The sequence below is a fragment of the Melanotaenia boesemani genome, chromosome 19, assembly GCF_017639745.1.
Source record: "Melanotaenia boesemani isolate fMelBoe1 chromosome 19, fMelBoe1.pri, whole genome shotgun sequence".
NCBI classification, from domain to species: Eukaryota; Metazoa; Chordata; class Actinopteri; order Atheriniformes; family Melanotaeniidae; genus Melanotaenia; species Melanotaenia boesemani.
In genome coordinates, this window is record NC_055700.1 from 1,375,014 (window position 1) to 1,388,541 (window position 13,528).

The 13,528-nt window shown below is 41.1% G+C and overlaps 1 long non-coding RNA gene across 2 annotated transcripts; it reads right to left on the reverse strand.

Annotated features, from left to right (window-relative positions):
- Nucleotides 1–3,225: 3,225 nt before the first annotated feature.
- Nucleotides 3,226–10,453, reverse strand: LOC121630048. 2 transcript variants are annotated; one of them, XR_006008473.1, is made up of 6 exons: nt 8,596–10,453; nt 7,661–7,743; nt 5,972–6,093; nt 5,290–5,398; nt 3,839–4,003; nt 3,226–3,673 (listed from the first exon to the last, which is right to left on the reverse strand). It is a non-coding gene; the product is annotated as an uncharacterized LOC121630048 (long non-coding RNA). The 2 variants fall into 2 exon arrangements; XR_006008472.1 differs by having other exon boundaries at nt 3,829–4,003.
- Between the last annotated feature and the right edge of the window lie 3,075 nt (nt 10,454–13,528).

The following is a 13,528-nucleotide window of genomic DNA, read 5'->3' on the forward strand; positions in this document are numbered from 1 at the left end:
TGTATGTATTAATGTATGTATGTATGTGTGCATGCATGTATGTATATATTTATGTCTGTATGTATGTATGCATGTTTATATGTATGTATGCATGTATGTATGTCTGTATGTATGTATGGATCTATGTACTTATGTATGTATGTTTGTATGTATTGATCTATGTATGTATTAATGTATGTATATATATATATGCATGTATGTATATATATGCATGTCTGTATGTATGTACGTATGTTTATATGTATGTATGCATGTATGTATATCTGTATGTATGTATGCATGTATGTATGTATGTATGTATGTATGTATGTATGTATGTGTAAATGTATGTATGTTTATATGTATGTACTTATGTATGCATGTATGTATGTATGTTTGTACGTATGTATGTATGGATCTATGTACTTATGTATATCTGTATGTATGTTTGTATGTATGTATGCATGTATGTATGTCTGTATGTATGTATGTACATGTATGTTTGTATATATATGTATGTTTATATGTATGTATGGATCTATGTACTTATGTATATATGTATCTATGTTTGTATGTATTGATCTATGTATGTATTAATGTATGTATGTATGTATGTATGTATGTTAATATGTTTGTATGTATGTATGCATGTATTTCTATATGTATATATGTATGTATGCATGTATGTATGTCTGTATGTATGTATGTATGTTTATATGTATGTATGTCTGTATGTATGTATGCATGTATTTCTCTATGTATGTATGTATGTTTATATGTATGTATGCATGTATGTATGTCTGTATGTATGTATGTATGTATGTATTTTTGTATGTATGTATGTTTGTATGTATGTATATATGTATATATTTATGTATGTATGTATGTATGTATTTTTGTATGTATGCATGTTTGTATGTATGTATATATGTATAATTTTATGTATGTATGTATCAATGTATGTATGTATGTATGTATAAATGTTTGTATGTATGTATATGTATGTGTGTATGTGTGTATGTATGTATGTATGTTTGTATGTGTAAATGTATGTATGTATGTATGTGTGTATGTATGTATGTATATACGTATATATTTATGTATGTATGTATGTACCAATGTATGTATGTATGTATAAATGTTTGTATGTATGTATATGTATGTGTGTATGTGTGTATGTATGTATGTTTGTATGTGTAAATGTATGTATGTATGTATGTATGTATGTATGTTTTGTTCTGAATCATTCTATATATCTATAAATACGCATTGCTTGGATCTACTTCCTGTTCTGTCTTTATTCACACACCCTGGCTCCGTGGTTGTATTTACTTTTGGTTGCTCTATCTTTCAACATTGGCAGTGTTCAGGACTTTAGCCCTACTAAAGTGTTACATATGTATGTATGTATGTATGCATGTATTTATATATGTATGAATGTATATGTGTATATACAGTCATGGACAAAATTGTTGGTACCCTTCGGTTAATGAAAGAAAATATCACAATGGTCACAGAAATAACTTGAATCTGACAAAAGTAATAATAAATAAAAATTCTATGAAATTTAACCAATGAAAATCAGGCACTGCTTTTCAACCATGTTTCAACAGAATTATTTAAAAAAATAAACTCATGAAACAGGCCTGGACAAAAATGATGGTACCCTTAACTTAATATTTTGTTGCACAACCTTTTGAGGCAATCACTGCAATCAAACGATTCCTGTAACTGTCAGTGAGACTTCTGCACCTCTCAGAAGATATTTTAATCCACTCCTCATAAGCAAACTGCTCCAGTTGTCTCAGGTTTGAAGGAAGCCTTTTCCAGACGGCATGTTTCAGCTCCTCCCAAAGATGCTCAATACGATTTAGGTCAGGGCTCATAGAAGGCCACTTTAGAATAGTCCAGTGTTTTCCTCTTAGCCATTCTTGGTGTTTTTAGCTGTGTTTTGGGTCATTGTCCTGTTGCAAGACCCATAACCTGCGACTGAGACCAAGCTTTCTGACACTGGCCAGCACATTTCTCTCTAGAATCTCTTGATCGTCTTGAGATTTCATTGTACCGGCACAGATTCAAGACACCCTGTGCCAGATGCAGCAAAGCAGCCCCAGAACATAACAGAGCCTCCTCCATGTTTCAAAGTAGGGACGGTGTTCTTTTCTTCTTATGCTTCATTTTTCCATCTGTAAACATAGAGCTGATGGGCCTTGGCAAAAAGTTCCATTTTTGTCTCATCTGTCCATAGGACATTCTCCCAGAAGCTTTGTGGCTTGTCAACATGTAGTTTGGCTTTTTTATGATTTGTTTTCAACAATGGTTCCTCCTTGGTCGTCTCCCATTAAGTCCACTTTGGCTCAAACGACGACGGATGGTGCGATCTGACACTGATGTTCCTTGAGCTTGAAGTTGACCTTTATTCTCTTTAAAAGTTTTTCTGGGCTCTTTTGTTACCGTTCGTATTATCCGTCTGTTTGATTTGTCATCAGTTTTCCTCCTGCGGCCACGTCCAGGGAGGTTGGCTACAGTCCCATGGATCTTAAATTTCTGAATAATATGTGCAACTGTAGCCAGAGGAACATCAAGCTGCTTGGAGATGGTCTTATAGCCTTTACCTTTAACATGCTTATCTATAATTTTCTTTCTAATCTCCTGAGACAACTCTTTCCTTTGCTTCCTCTGGTCCATATTGAGTGTGGTACACACCATGTCACCAAACAGCACAGTGACTACCTGTAGCTTATATATAAGCCCATTGACTGGTTACAAGATCGTAGACACCTGTAATGCTAATTAGTGGACACACCTTGAGTTAACATGTCCCTTTGGTCACATTATTTTCAGTCTTTTGAAGGGGTACCATCATTTTTGTCCAGGCCTGTTTCATGAGTTTATTTTTTTAAATAATTCTGTTGAAACATGGTTGAAAAGCAATGTTTGACTTTCATTGGTTAAATTTCATAGAATTTTTATTTATTATTACTTTTGTGAGATTCAAGTTATTTCTGTGACCATTGTGATATTTTCTTTCATTAACCGAAGGGTACCAACAATTTTGTCCATGACTGTATGTATGTAGGTATGTATTTCATTAAGGTAAATTCTCTGGAGCATTAGAAGCACTGCTAGGTATGTGGCATAATGGAGTCAATAAAAAAATATTTATTGTCCTTTCAACAGTTAGGTTGGTCACCACCATGCACCTCTGGGAGATCATCGGTGTGTTCTTCAGGTGTGTCGGGTTTCCCAGTTTGAAGACAAAGTAAGTGCAGAAGGCAGAGATGATCCCTTCCTCAACATCATCTGCTTTCACAACGTTTGGAGCTCTTTTGGTGAAGGCCATTTTCAATCTTGACCAGTTAAAAGAATAGTTGGGTGTGGAGATGGAGGGTCACGCTACAATGACACGGAACAAACTAAACAAATCACATTAGAGCTCATTTGTTAATTGATTGTGGTGTAAATAAAATATTGAGTTTAGTCAAATGTAATCAAAATAATAAAAAATTTATGTATCCTTTAACTATTTCTGTTTTAATTGCATAATTTCAACCATACAATCAATAAGAAAACTTAACTTGCTAACTTTGTTGTGTGTGTTTGGTTCAGTGAAACACCACATTAGCGTCTCCAAGCGTGATAAAAAGCTTGATGTTCTCCTTATAGACGTATGGGAGAAAGATAGAGTCAATACCTGCAAGAGAAACAATACATTTAAGATCTAAACGATGTTTTAATGCTGGAAATTCTTGATCGTGTTTTTCAAAGGTTTCAGAAACCTGAAGACAACAAGAAGGTTATGTAGATGAAATGTTGCTTCACTGGTATCATTTAATATGCGCCTGTTACCTCCTGGTACCTCTTCTAGGAGAGCCTCCTCTCTGCCTCCAGGTACAGCTGGTACGGCAGAGATTTCTCTGGAAGCAGGTGAAACACTTCTCGGCACAAAGCAGACGAAGTCAAATCTTTGTCACTTCTTTCCCAAAGCTGGATGTTTTCGCTCCGCTTCATCACAAACCTGCAGCTGAAGAAATATCAAACTGTCTTCAGCTTTACAATAATTGTAAATTTATCCTCAACTAATCTGTGGTTCAGTACAGCCGAAGGAAGTTTGTAGAGATGGTTTCTGTAGAAACTGGCCCAGCAGCTTCCTATTTAGACTAAAATCAAGTTAGAAAATATTTTCTGTAAACCTGAAACAGCTACACGCCACAGAAAGGCCCAGAAAAATAAATAAAAATGAAATAAATGCTAAAACACTGGCTCTCTAACTGCTGAAGCTTCATTTACAACGTCAAGGACTGAAAGTAAAAGAAAGTTTGAGCAGGAAGAGAAAGAGAAGGAAGGAAACCAGCTGAGACCGTGTCCACATGGGGACGAGTTTAAGCGTAGCCATAAAAAATGTTCGTGTTTGGACATTTTGTCTCATAGAAGCAGCATTTAGCAAAAGGAGCTTTAACACTGTTAAAAACACAGAGAATTAATCTGAAAGCTCCATGGTTTGTTTCAGCGTCCTGAACTGATGAAGTCTGTAGGAGCCATTTTTAAGTGTCTGTATGTGTTCTGTTTGGCCACCAGGGGGCAGCATTGTACAGTCTTTTGTCAGCGCCTATAAAAGCAGGAACCTTCCTGCAGGCGACAGCAGGGCCGGAGTGGGACTCATTTAATGCCTCAGACCGGCCGCTTTAGATCGCCACCTATTATTATTAAATCATGTCATTATAACCTCACATGTTACGTCTACAAGAGCACGATGTTCTGTAGAACCTGGTAATTCAGCAAACATCCTTCCAACAACATCACAATCCAGATTCTGTTCAAGTAAGTCTTCACAGATATTCAGACCTTAAACAAATAAACAGAATATTCACTATTAAATAAAAATAAATAAAATTAAAAAATGGTGCACTTTCTAATAACACCATCATCTTTTTCCTCTGTAAGGAAACGGTTCCATCACAGCTTAGATTTCACTAACATGAGAACATCAGTTAACGGCAAACACCTCCTGTAGAACATCACAATGTCCTTTATTACAGCACCAAATATCAAGCAAATTACTTTTCACACATGTCTAATCCACAGTATAACATAACTTTCTAATGATGCCATCATCCTTTTTTCCTCTGAATAAGTAGAAAGAAACATGGCGACCCTAAAACATGACCAGCTGACCGGTACACTGGCCTCTGCTACTTTCTGGATTACAGCATCATTGTCCAAAGACACGAGAATTTCTTTCTCAGTGCACATGAGCATCAACGCCTCAACTTTCTTCTGGTCAAAGTGCTCCTGAGTCTGTTTTTTTACCATTTTCATGGTGGAAAGTCGTCTCCCAGGCTACCTGTGTGACGGACGGTGTTAACAGCAGCTTGTAGGCCAGTCCAGTCACATGGTCGGCATCCGTTAGCAGGTTGTACTGAGAGGACGAGATGAACACAAAGCACAGTTTTTACAGGAGGAAGACATTTTGCTCTCTAGTTAAACATCACCAACAGCACCTTTATCTCATCCAGACTGGATTACTGTAATTCCCTCTTTACATGTTTAAACAAAAAAATCGCTTGACCGTCTCCAGTTGGTTCAGAACGCTGCTGCAAGGCTGATAACTAAATCCCCCAAATTCACCCATGTCACTCCTCTACTAATCCAGCTGCACTGGCTGCTCATTTATTACAGGGTCCCTGAGATCGAGTCATCAAGATCTGCTGGTTGTTAAACCAACACGGCTGAAAACTAAGGGGGACAGAGCCTTTGCAGCAGTGGCTCCTGTCCTCTGGACCTCCCTTCCTCTAGGCCTGAAATCTGTGGACTCCATGATCTCTTTTAAAAAGCAGCTAAAAACATATCTTTTTAAACTTGCTTTTACTTAGTTTTATTTGTTTTTATTCTCTTTGTATTACTGTTATTTGTTGTTTTATCTTGTTGTTAAGCACTTTGTGATTTTATCTTGAAAGGCGCTATATAAATGAACATTTACTTACTTACTTACTTACTTTAAAGGCCATCAGTTCCTTTGCCTCTGGTGCCAAGGCCACTTGCCAGTATCCATTGCTCAGGTCTAATGTAGTGATGCAGCTTGCTCTGCCCACTCTCTCCATCAAGTCATCCACCCTAGGCATTGGATATGGGTCAAAGTTTGAGATGGCATTTAAATACCTGAAGTCTATTCAAAACCTGAGTGAGCTGTCCTTCTTTGGCACCAACACGATGGGGCTACACCACTCACTACATGAGTTCAATGATCCCCAGCTCCAGCATCAATTTAATTTCCTTGTGGAGCACTGGCACCAACCACTCTGGTATCCGATAGCTCCTCTGTCGAACTGGAGCATCCTCCTTGATCCTTATTTTGTGCTGCACCAGGGATGTAAATCCTGGACTCTCCCAGAAGAGGTCCGAGTCCAAAAAAGGTTTAATGTCCTCCTGTTCCAAAGGGGACAGATGTGACTGGTCAACTAGCACACTCTGCACTGCTGGCTGGAAAGAACTTTTCCATTACCTCCTCATCCTGAACAACCCGGACAAAAAAACTGTTGTAAGGGAGGCTCCTCCCAACTTTTTCAGTAAATTCACATGGAATTTCTGATGTTTCTTAAGCTTGTCCGGCATATACAGTTCATATGTGACTTTATTCACTTGTTTGGTGATCTCATGAGGCCCATGCCATTTTACCAGCAGCTTATTGTCACTGATGGAAAGCAACAACACCACCTCCTGGCCCAGCGTGAAAAAGCTGTCTCTGGCCTTCTGGTCATACCAGAACTTTTGATGTTGCTGAGCTGCTCTCATTCTCTTGAGTGAATGCTACCATCTCCTCCAGTCTCTCCCTCATTTTAACCACATAGGCCACCACGTTCTCCCCTTCAGGCTTGGTATCCTCCCAGTAGTCCTTAAGAAGATCCAGAGGGCCCCTGACTTGGCGTCCATACAGCAGTTCGAAGGGGGAAAAACATGTGGATGCCTGTGGAACCTCCCGATAGGCAAATAAGAGGTAGGGCAACCACTGGTCCCGATCCGCACCTGTAGTGAAGACAAACTGGCGCAGCATGCTTTTCAGAGTCTGGTTGTACCTTTCTACCAACCCGTCCATTTGAGGGGGATAAGGTATGTTCTTAATTCTCTTAACCCTTAATAACTTGTAAACTTGCTGCAGTAACTTGAACAAAAAAATTGTCCCACAGTCCATCATGATTTCTCTTGCTATTCCCACCTGGGAGAAAAGCTACAAGAGACAGTTGGCAATATGCTAAGCCTTAACTGACTTAAGTGGGAAGACTTCTGGTTATCGTGTAGCATAATCACAGATGACTAGTATGAAACGATTCCCTGATGAACTCTTTTCTAAGGGACCCACAATATCCATCCCTATTTGTTCAAAGGGCGCTTCAGTAGTAGGTACTGGTTCCAACTGAGCCCGTGTTCCTGAAGTCAGCTGACATTTCTCACATGAACTGCAAAAATTTTAAATGTCAGTGTACATCCCTGGCCACACAAACCGCTTACTGATCCTATTCAAGCTTTTATGAAAAGCCAGGTGTCCTGCCCATGGAACTGAATGACCTAGTTCTATGACCTTATACCTTAAGGTCTGTGGAAGGAATAAAGCTTTCCCATTGTTCTTCCTCTGGTACAGGATGCCCCCTTTAACTATATAAACAGCGTCTTCCAGACAGCTTACCTGGCTTTGCTGGATCCCTTCAGTCTCAGTCACTTTTTCAAACCATGGCTTCAGTGTGGGATCATCTGTCTGCAGTACATCTGCTGGAATGTCAAACTCAAACAAGTTAGTTGGTTTAGGGATCTCAGCAGACCCCTACTATCCTTGGCCTTTAAAGGTATCCCTCCTTCTCAGGACCTTAGACTTATGGGCCTTCCCTGGCTGTCCTTCAAATTCCTCCCCAAAGAAAGGTAACTACTTTAACATTCCCATTGTACTCTGCTCTTGTGATCACATGACAGGGGTTAACAGATTCTATGACACTCCTGTTTCACTGATAGGTTTGATGAATGTGGCTGGTTCTTATTGGAACCTTCAGGTCTTTTACCACCGATTAACATCTCTGACTGAGCGTCCTCCAACTGATGAATAAGATCATAAAGAATGGGAATATCATTTCCTAACTGAATATTGAATATCCATAACTGAATATTGTAAAGTTGGTACCACAGTGACAGACAAAAGATAAGTTTGACCTCCTACAGTTAAATAAACCTCAGTAGTGGGGTAACTATGCTCATCCCCATGAACACAACTTATTTTAATCCCCCCTGAACTCAACTTTTCTCCTGAGATCAGAATGGCATGCACTAAAGTCTGAAAACATCCCGAGTCAAGTAGAGCTTCCCCCCGTTGACCATTTACTAAAACTGGTACAGTGCAGCCTTTCCTCTCTTCTGTCTCTACAGGACTGGGCCTAGGTACTGTACACAAAAGTGAGGGCTTGGCCTTTAGTGCTAGACAAAAATGTTGAGTGTGGCCTAAACCATTACAGTGGTAACACCTCACCTCCTTAGAGGAGGCGCCTTTAACATGAGAGGAATGGGACGTGAACTGCCTGCTCCTAGAAAAATTTCTAACCCGAGCCATACTCTAATCACCCTCAATGGACTTACTTGGTTGGGCATAATGAGTCTCTCAGCCGAAGTGGCTGTTCTTGTTCCCCCTCCTGGTATGTGAAGACTTCAGCAAGGCAATCTGCTTCCTCCACTGTCTTTGGATCATGCTCACAGATCCAAACCTTCAACTCCGGATGGACCATCCTCAGGAACTGTTCCAGGATTATCTGCTCAGATATTTCTTTCACAGTTAATTTTTCAGGCTTGAACCATCTTATAAATAACTGTTATGAGCTCGACACATGGGAGGCAACCAACGACAGCGACAGGCGAAACTCATCGCAACCTTCGTGAAACAGAACACAGGGGATGCGACAATGCAGCGAGGGCAGCAGAGCCGTGCATCGCGCTCTAAGATCGCTTTTCTCCAAGAAATTTGATTGGTTATGATATTGGTGGTTATTTTGACATTTCCAAACCAATCCCTGACGTGACAAAGTATGACAGATGGAGAGTCAGAAGATTTTGCACGAATTGACAGAAATCTTGCTGTTTACTGTATAAAAGAAAGACAACCCAGGGTTCATCTGAGTTTACCAAAATAGGAAACAGCATCGTGAATATCATCATTTGATGGACCTCAAGGCTGATCCACATAAATCCAGAACTTACGTTTGGACGAATTCACTCTGTCGCCACACAGCTGCCTTTTATTCAGCTAAAACGATCCATTCTTCCATGTTCAAAGTGTTTGCAGGCTGCGCTGTCTAGCCTGCTCTCATTGGTCAGTCCATGAAGCCGCTCGCTGGTTGGCTGTAGTGCCAGGTGACAGCGACAAAAATGGAACATTTTTCTATTTTCTTGTGTTGCGTCACATTTCACATGCACGAATGTCGCCTGTCGCTTGGCTGGAGGAGGACAGAGATTTTCACCTCAATACGCAGGTTCTATAGGAAATGATGGAGAAGGAGCGACGTCGCCTCCCGTGTGTCGAGCCTATTAACCATACATAAAGCTCATGAGGCGTTTCTCCTAGCTTAATGTTCAGTGACCGGAACCGGTGCCGGTATGTATCACCTGTTATCTCATTTTTTGCCAAAATAGCCTCTTTCACGTTATTATAGTCCTCCATATGCTCTACATCCATCAGAACATAGGCAGTGCTAGCTTTACCTGTTAACAGGGGTATCAGTCGAATAGCCCATTCATCTCTGTACCACTGACAAACCTGAGCCATTCTCTCAAAGGTGGTGAGGAAATGTTCAATATCATCCTCTCCTGTTAAGGGGAGTAGCCTGGGTTCATTCTGACGCCTGACACCACGGCATACCTGGCTGGTTCTTCCATCTGGATCATCATCGTCCTGAGCAGAGATTTCACCATGTCAATCAGCTCCTCCAGTGGATCTGCAGGGCTGCCATGGCTACTTGGTCAGCCCAAGCTCCAACTTCCTCCTCTTCCTCTTGGTCCTGTTTCTTTGTTCCTCTGGTCATCATCATTGTAGCATGGATCCCACTTCTGACACCACTTTTGACAGCCTGGCCTGTGTAAGCGGCTGGAAACGGTGACACAACGATGCAGTATCCAAAAAATTCCCTTTTTTTTTTTTTTTTTTTAACCAGACAAAGATTTTGACAGGAACTCTCTCCTTCCTGTTGCAGAGCAGCCCAGCCTCCACCAGCAGAGCCCCATTTATCTCCTGCAGCAGATTGGACTGAACCACTTTCCCAACAGATGTTTATTCAATTATACAACAAACCTTTCCTGCTAAAATTAACTTATACAAAATATTAAAACTATTTACACACAAAGTATTTAACACCTGCAAAATAAAGTTAACTCAAAACCAATACACAAACAAACTCTTACCCCTCTGCCCCATGGTCTCTCCCAAACCATAAAAGAGCGTCCAGGCCACCTGAAACACATTTGCCCGAACGCCCTGGAGAGGACATGAGTCAGGTGAGTCAAAACCATTACACCTCTAATTTACCTTATGTACTTTCCATACACACACACACACACACACACAACATTTCCTGTCTTCCACCATCATAATATTACTAACTGCTCTCTTTCACAGGTATCTGGAAGATAGTCAGATGTCATTATTTCTTTGCTCAATAAATACAACAAATAATTAAACAATTTTTGTGTCTACGTGCACTTCTGAAATACAAAATTCAAAAGATTGTTATTTACATTGTCTGATTTGTTTTGGAGTACGTACGTACACGGTGACACCACTTCCTGTTATTTTCTAAACATTTGGTCTTGAATATGACGCACCTGTGGTCTTAGCGTTAGCTGCTAATGTGGGAGTCTGCGGTCTTAGCGTTAGCTGCTAAAGTGGGAGTCTGCGGTCTTAGCGTTAGCTGCTAATGTGGGAGTCTGCGGTCTTAGCGTTAGCTGCTAATGTGGGAGCCTGCGGTCTTAGCGTTAGCTGCTAATGTGGGAGTCTGCGGTCTTAGCGTTAGCTGCTAATGTGGGAGCCTGCGGTCTTAGCGTTAGCTGCTAATGTGGGAGCCTGCGGTCTTAGCGTTAGCTGCTAATGTGGGAGTCTGCGGTCTTAGCGTTAGCTGCTAATGTGGGAGTCTGCGGTCTTAGCGTTACCTGCTGATGTGGGAGCCTGCGGTCTTAGCGTTAGCTGCTGATGTGGGAGTCTGCGGTCTTAGCGCTAGATGCTAATGTGGGAGCCTGCGGTCTTAGCGTTAGCTGCTAATGTGGGAGTCTGCGGTCTTAGCGTTAGCTGCTAATGTGGGAGTCTGCGGTCTTAGCGTTACCTGCTAATGTGGGAGCCTGCGGTCTTAGCGTTAGCTGCTAATGTGGGAGTCTGCGGTCTTAGCGTTACCTGCTAATGTGGGAGCCTGCGGTCTTAGCGTTAGCTGCTAATGTGGGAGTCTGCGGTCTTAGCGCTAGATGCTAACGTGAGCGCCAACAATCTGCTAAACAGACTACATGTGAATGTTTCACCTCATACCTCCTGCTGCTACATGCCATCCTGTTTTTCTTTGTGTGCAACACAGGTTGTGAATCATCGCTTCCATCTTTTTAATGAAGCAACAAAGTTTTTCCCACATGTACAGATGTAAAAAAAATAAAAAATCGAATATATGGGTCTACATGCAGGAAGACATCAGTGATGGGGAGAAACCTAGGTGTGTTGATGTAATGTCTCATAATCAGACAGATCTGTTTACATGATAACTGGAATAATCTGATAACTATGTCCATGTAAACAGGTTTATCCATGATTCTCTGATGGAGTTTGAACCAAAGGGGAGAGCGACGATCCATCCCCATATAATAATTTGAATAATTACATTTAGTATTTTTTACTAGGACTGGTGATGACTGAAAGATTTGAGGGGAAAAATTTAGGAAAAAAAATCTGTAATGTTTTTCTGGCAGTTTTTGTGGAGATGACTTTTTTGTCCTCTAATGCCCTGAAAGGGTGTGAAATTCCCACCTGGGTTAATTCAGGATTCTCGTTTAACCCGGTGGGAATAAAAGCTGCAGCTGCTGTACCTGAAACAATAACTAAGCTGATTTGTTCTGATTGTATTGTGCTGAAGATGAATCTGTTTTTCCTGTTGGAGCTTCCTGTTCCAGTTTGGTCCCAGTTTAATTTCTTTAGGATTTTTGTGGGAACACCAACCTCTGATCGGCTCTCCTGCATGTCTGTCTGTGTTTAGCATGACTGAACATGAATTACATGCAGCAGCCTTTGTGAACACTGAATGTGACGTTGATGTAAAGCATGTAAAAGCTGATGATCTTTAACAGATGTTGGGAAAATATATTTCTACACTGACCTGCAGCGTCCTGTGTCTGATGTGAACAGAGATGCTGTATTTATAGGAGCTGGGAGAGTCGGACTCTGATCAGATGCATTAATGCTCTTCCTCCACTCACGTTGTGTAATGTGAGGTTGTTGTTGTGCTGCTTTACGCCGACTCTGCAGAAATGTTGACAGAATAAAAAGATGGAAAACCTTAAAGTTTAAAGTCAGGAAATGAAGATCAGCTGCAGAACTGAACACGTGTCGTCTTCAGTGCTTCGTGTTTCTTATGTGTTAAATTAGCTGACAGAAACCAGTGTAAAAACAAATCATGGAAACAGTTATTACTGATCAGGATCCTGCTGATCTGTCCTAAAAATCTGGTAAAGAGAACAAAATCATCCTCATCATGATTTATTTAGTCCAGACGGAGGCAGAGGAAGGCTGCAGCCAGAGCCCCCACCCACCAGGGAACACAGGCCCCAGGGGACCCAGGGCAGCAGTCCACCAGTCCCGCCAGGCACCGCCACCCCCCCCACCCCGTGCATGAGCCAGGGACAGAGCCCAGGACCCTGCAAGCCCAAGGGCCACCCACCACCCTGGAGAAGGCCCGGCTCGACACCCGGGGGGGGCGGGGCCGGTCCAGATAAGGCTGAAATTGGGCTGAATTTAAAAAAAAACATGTAATATTCTGAGTCTTGGTTCCGATTATTAAGTATTAACAGTTTTTTTACTGCAGATAAAATCCCATTCTTTAGTTTAACCGCTTTATCAGGTTGTAACTGTTTTACAAAAGAGGGAACCAAAGCCTAACGCATCCTGTGTCCTAAAGATGAACTCGTGTTGAGTCAGAAGCTTCGAAAAGTCCAGGAAAAGAATAAAGCTTTCATTGTCCATCAGATCTGGATAATCTGTCGAGCACAAGCCTAATATTATTAGAAATATGCCTGTTTCTTAAAAAACCTGACCGTGTTTCATCAGAACATCATCCAACAGCAATTTTAACCGTTTAGCAAAGATAGAAGCCAATATTTTAGACGCTTTATTTAGTAGACTGATTGGGCGCCAATGATCAATGAGTAACAGGTCCTTCTTCGGTTTAGGGATGAGTGTAATTAACCCTGAACGTGGGGGGAGGGGCCTTAACAATACTCTTACTATATACTGCCAGTAAGGAGGGACCTAAAGCTTCGGAGAATAATCAGTCAA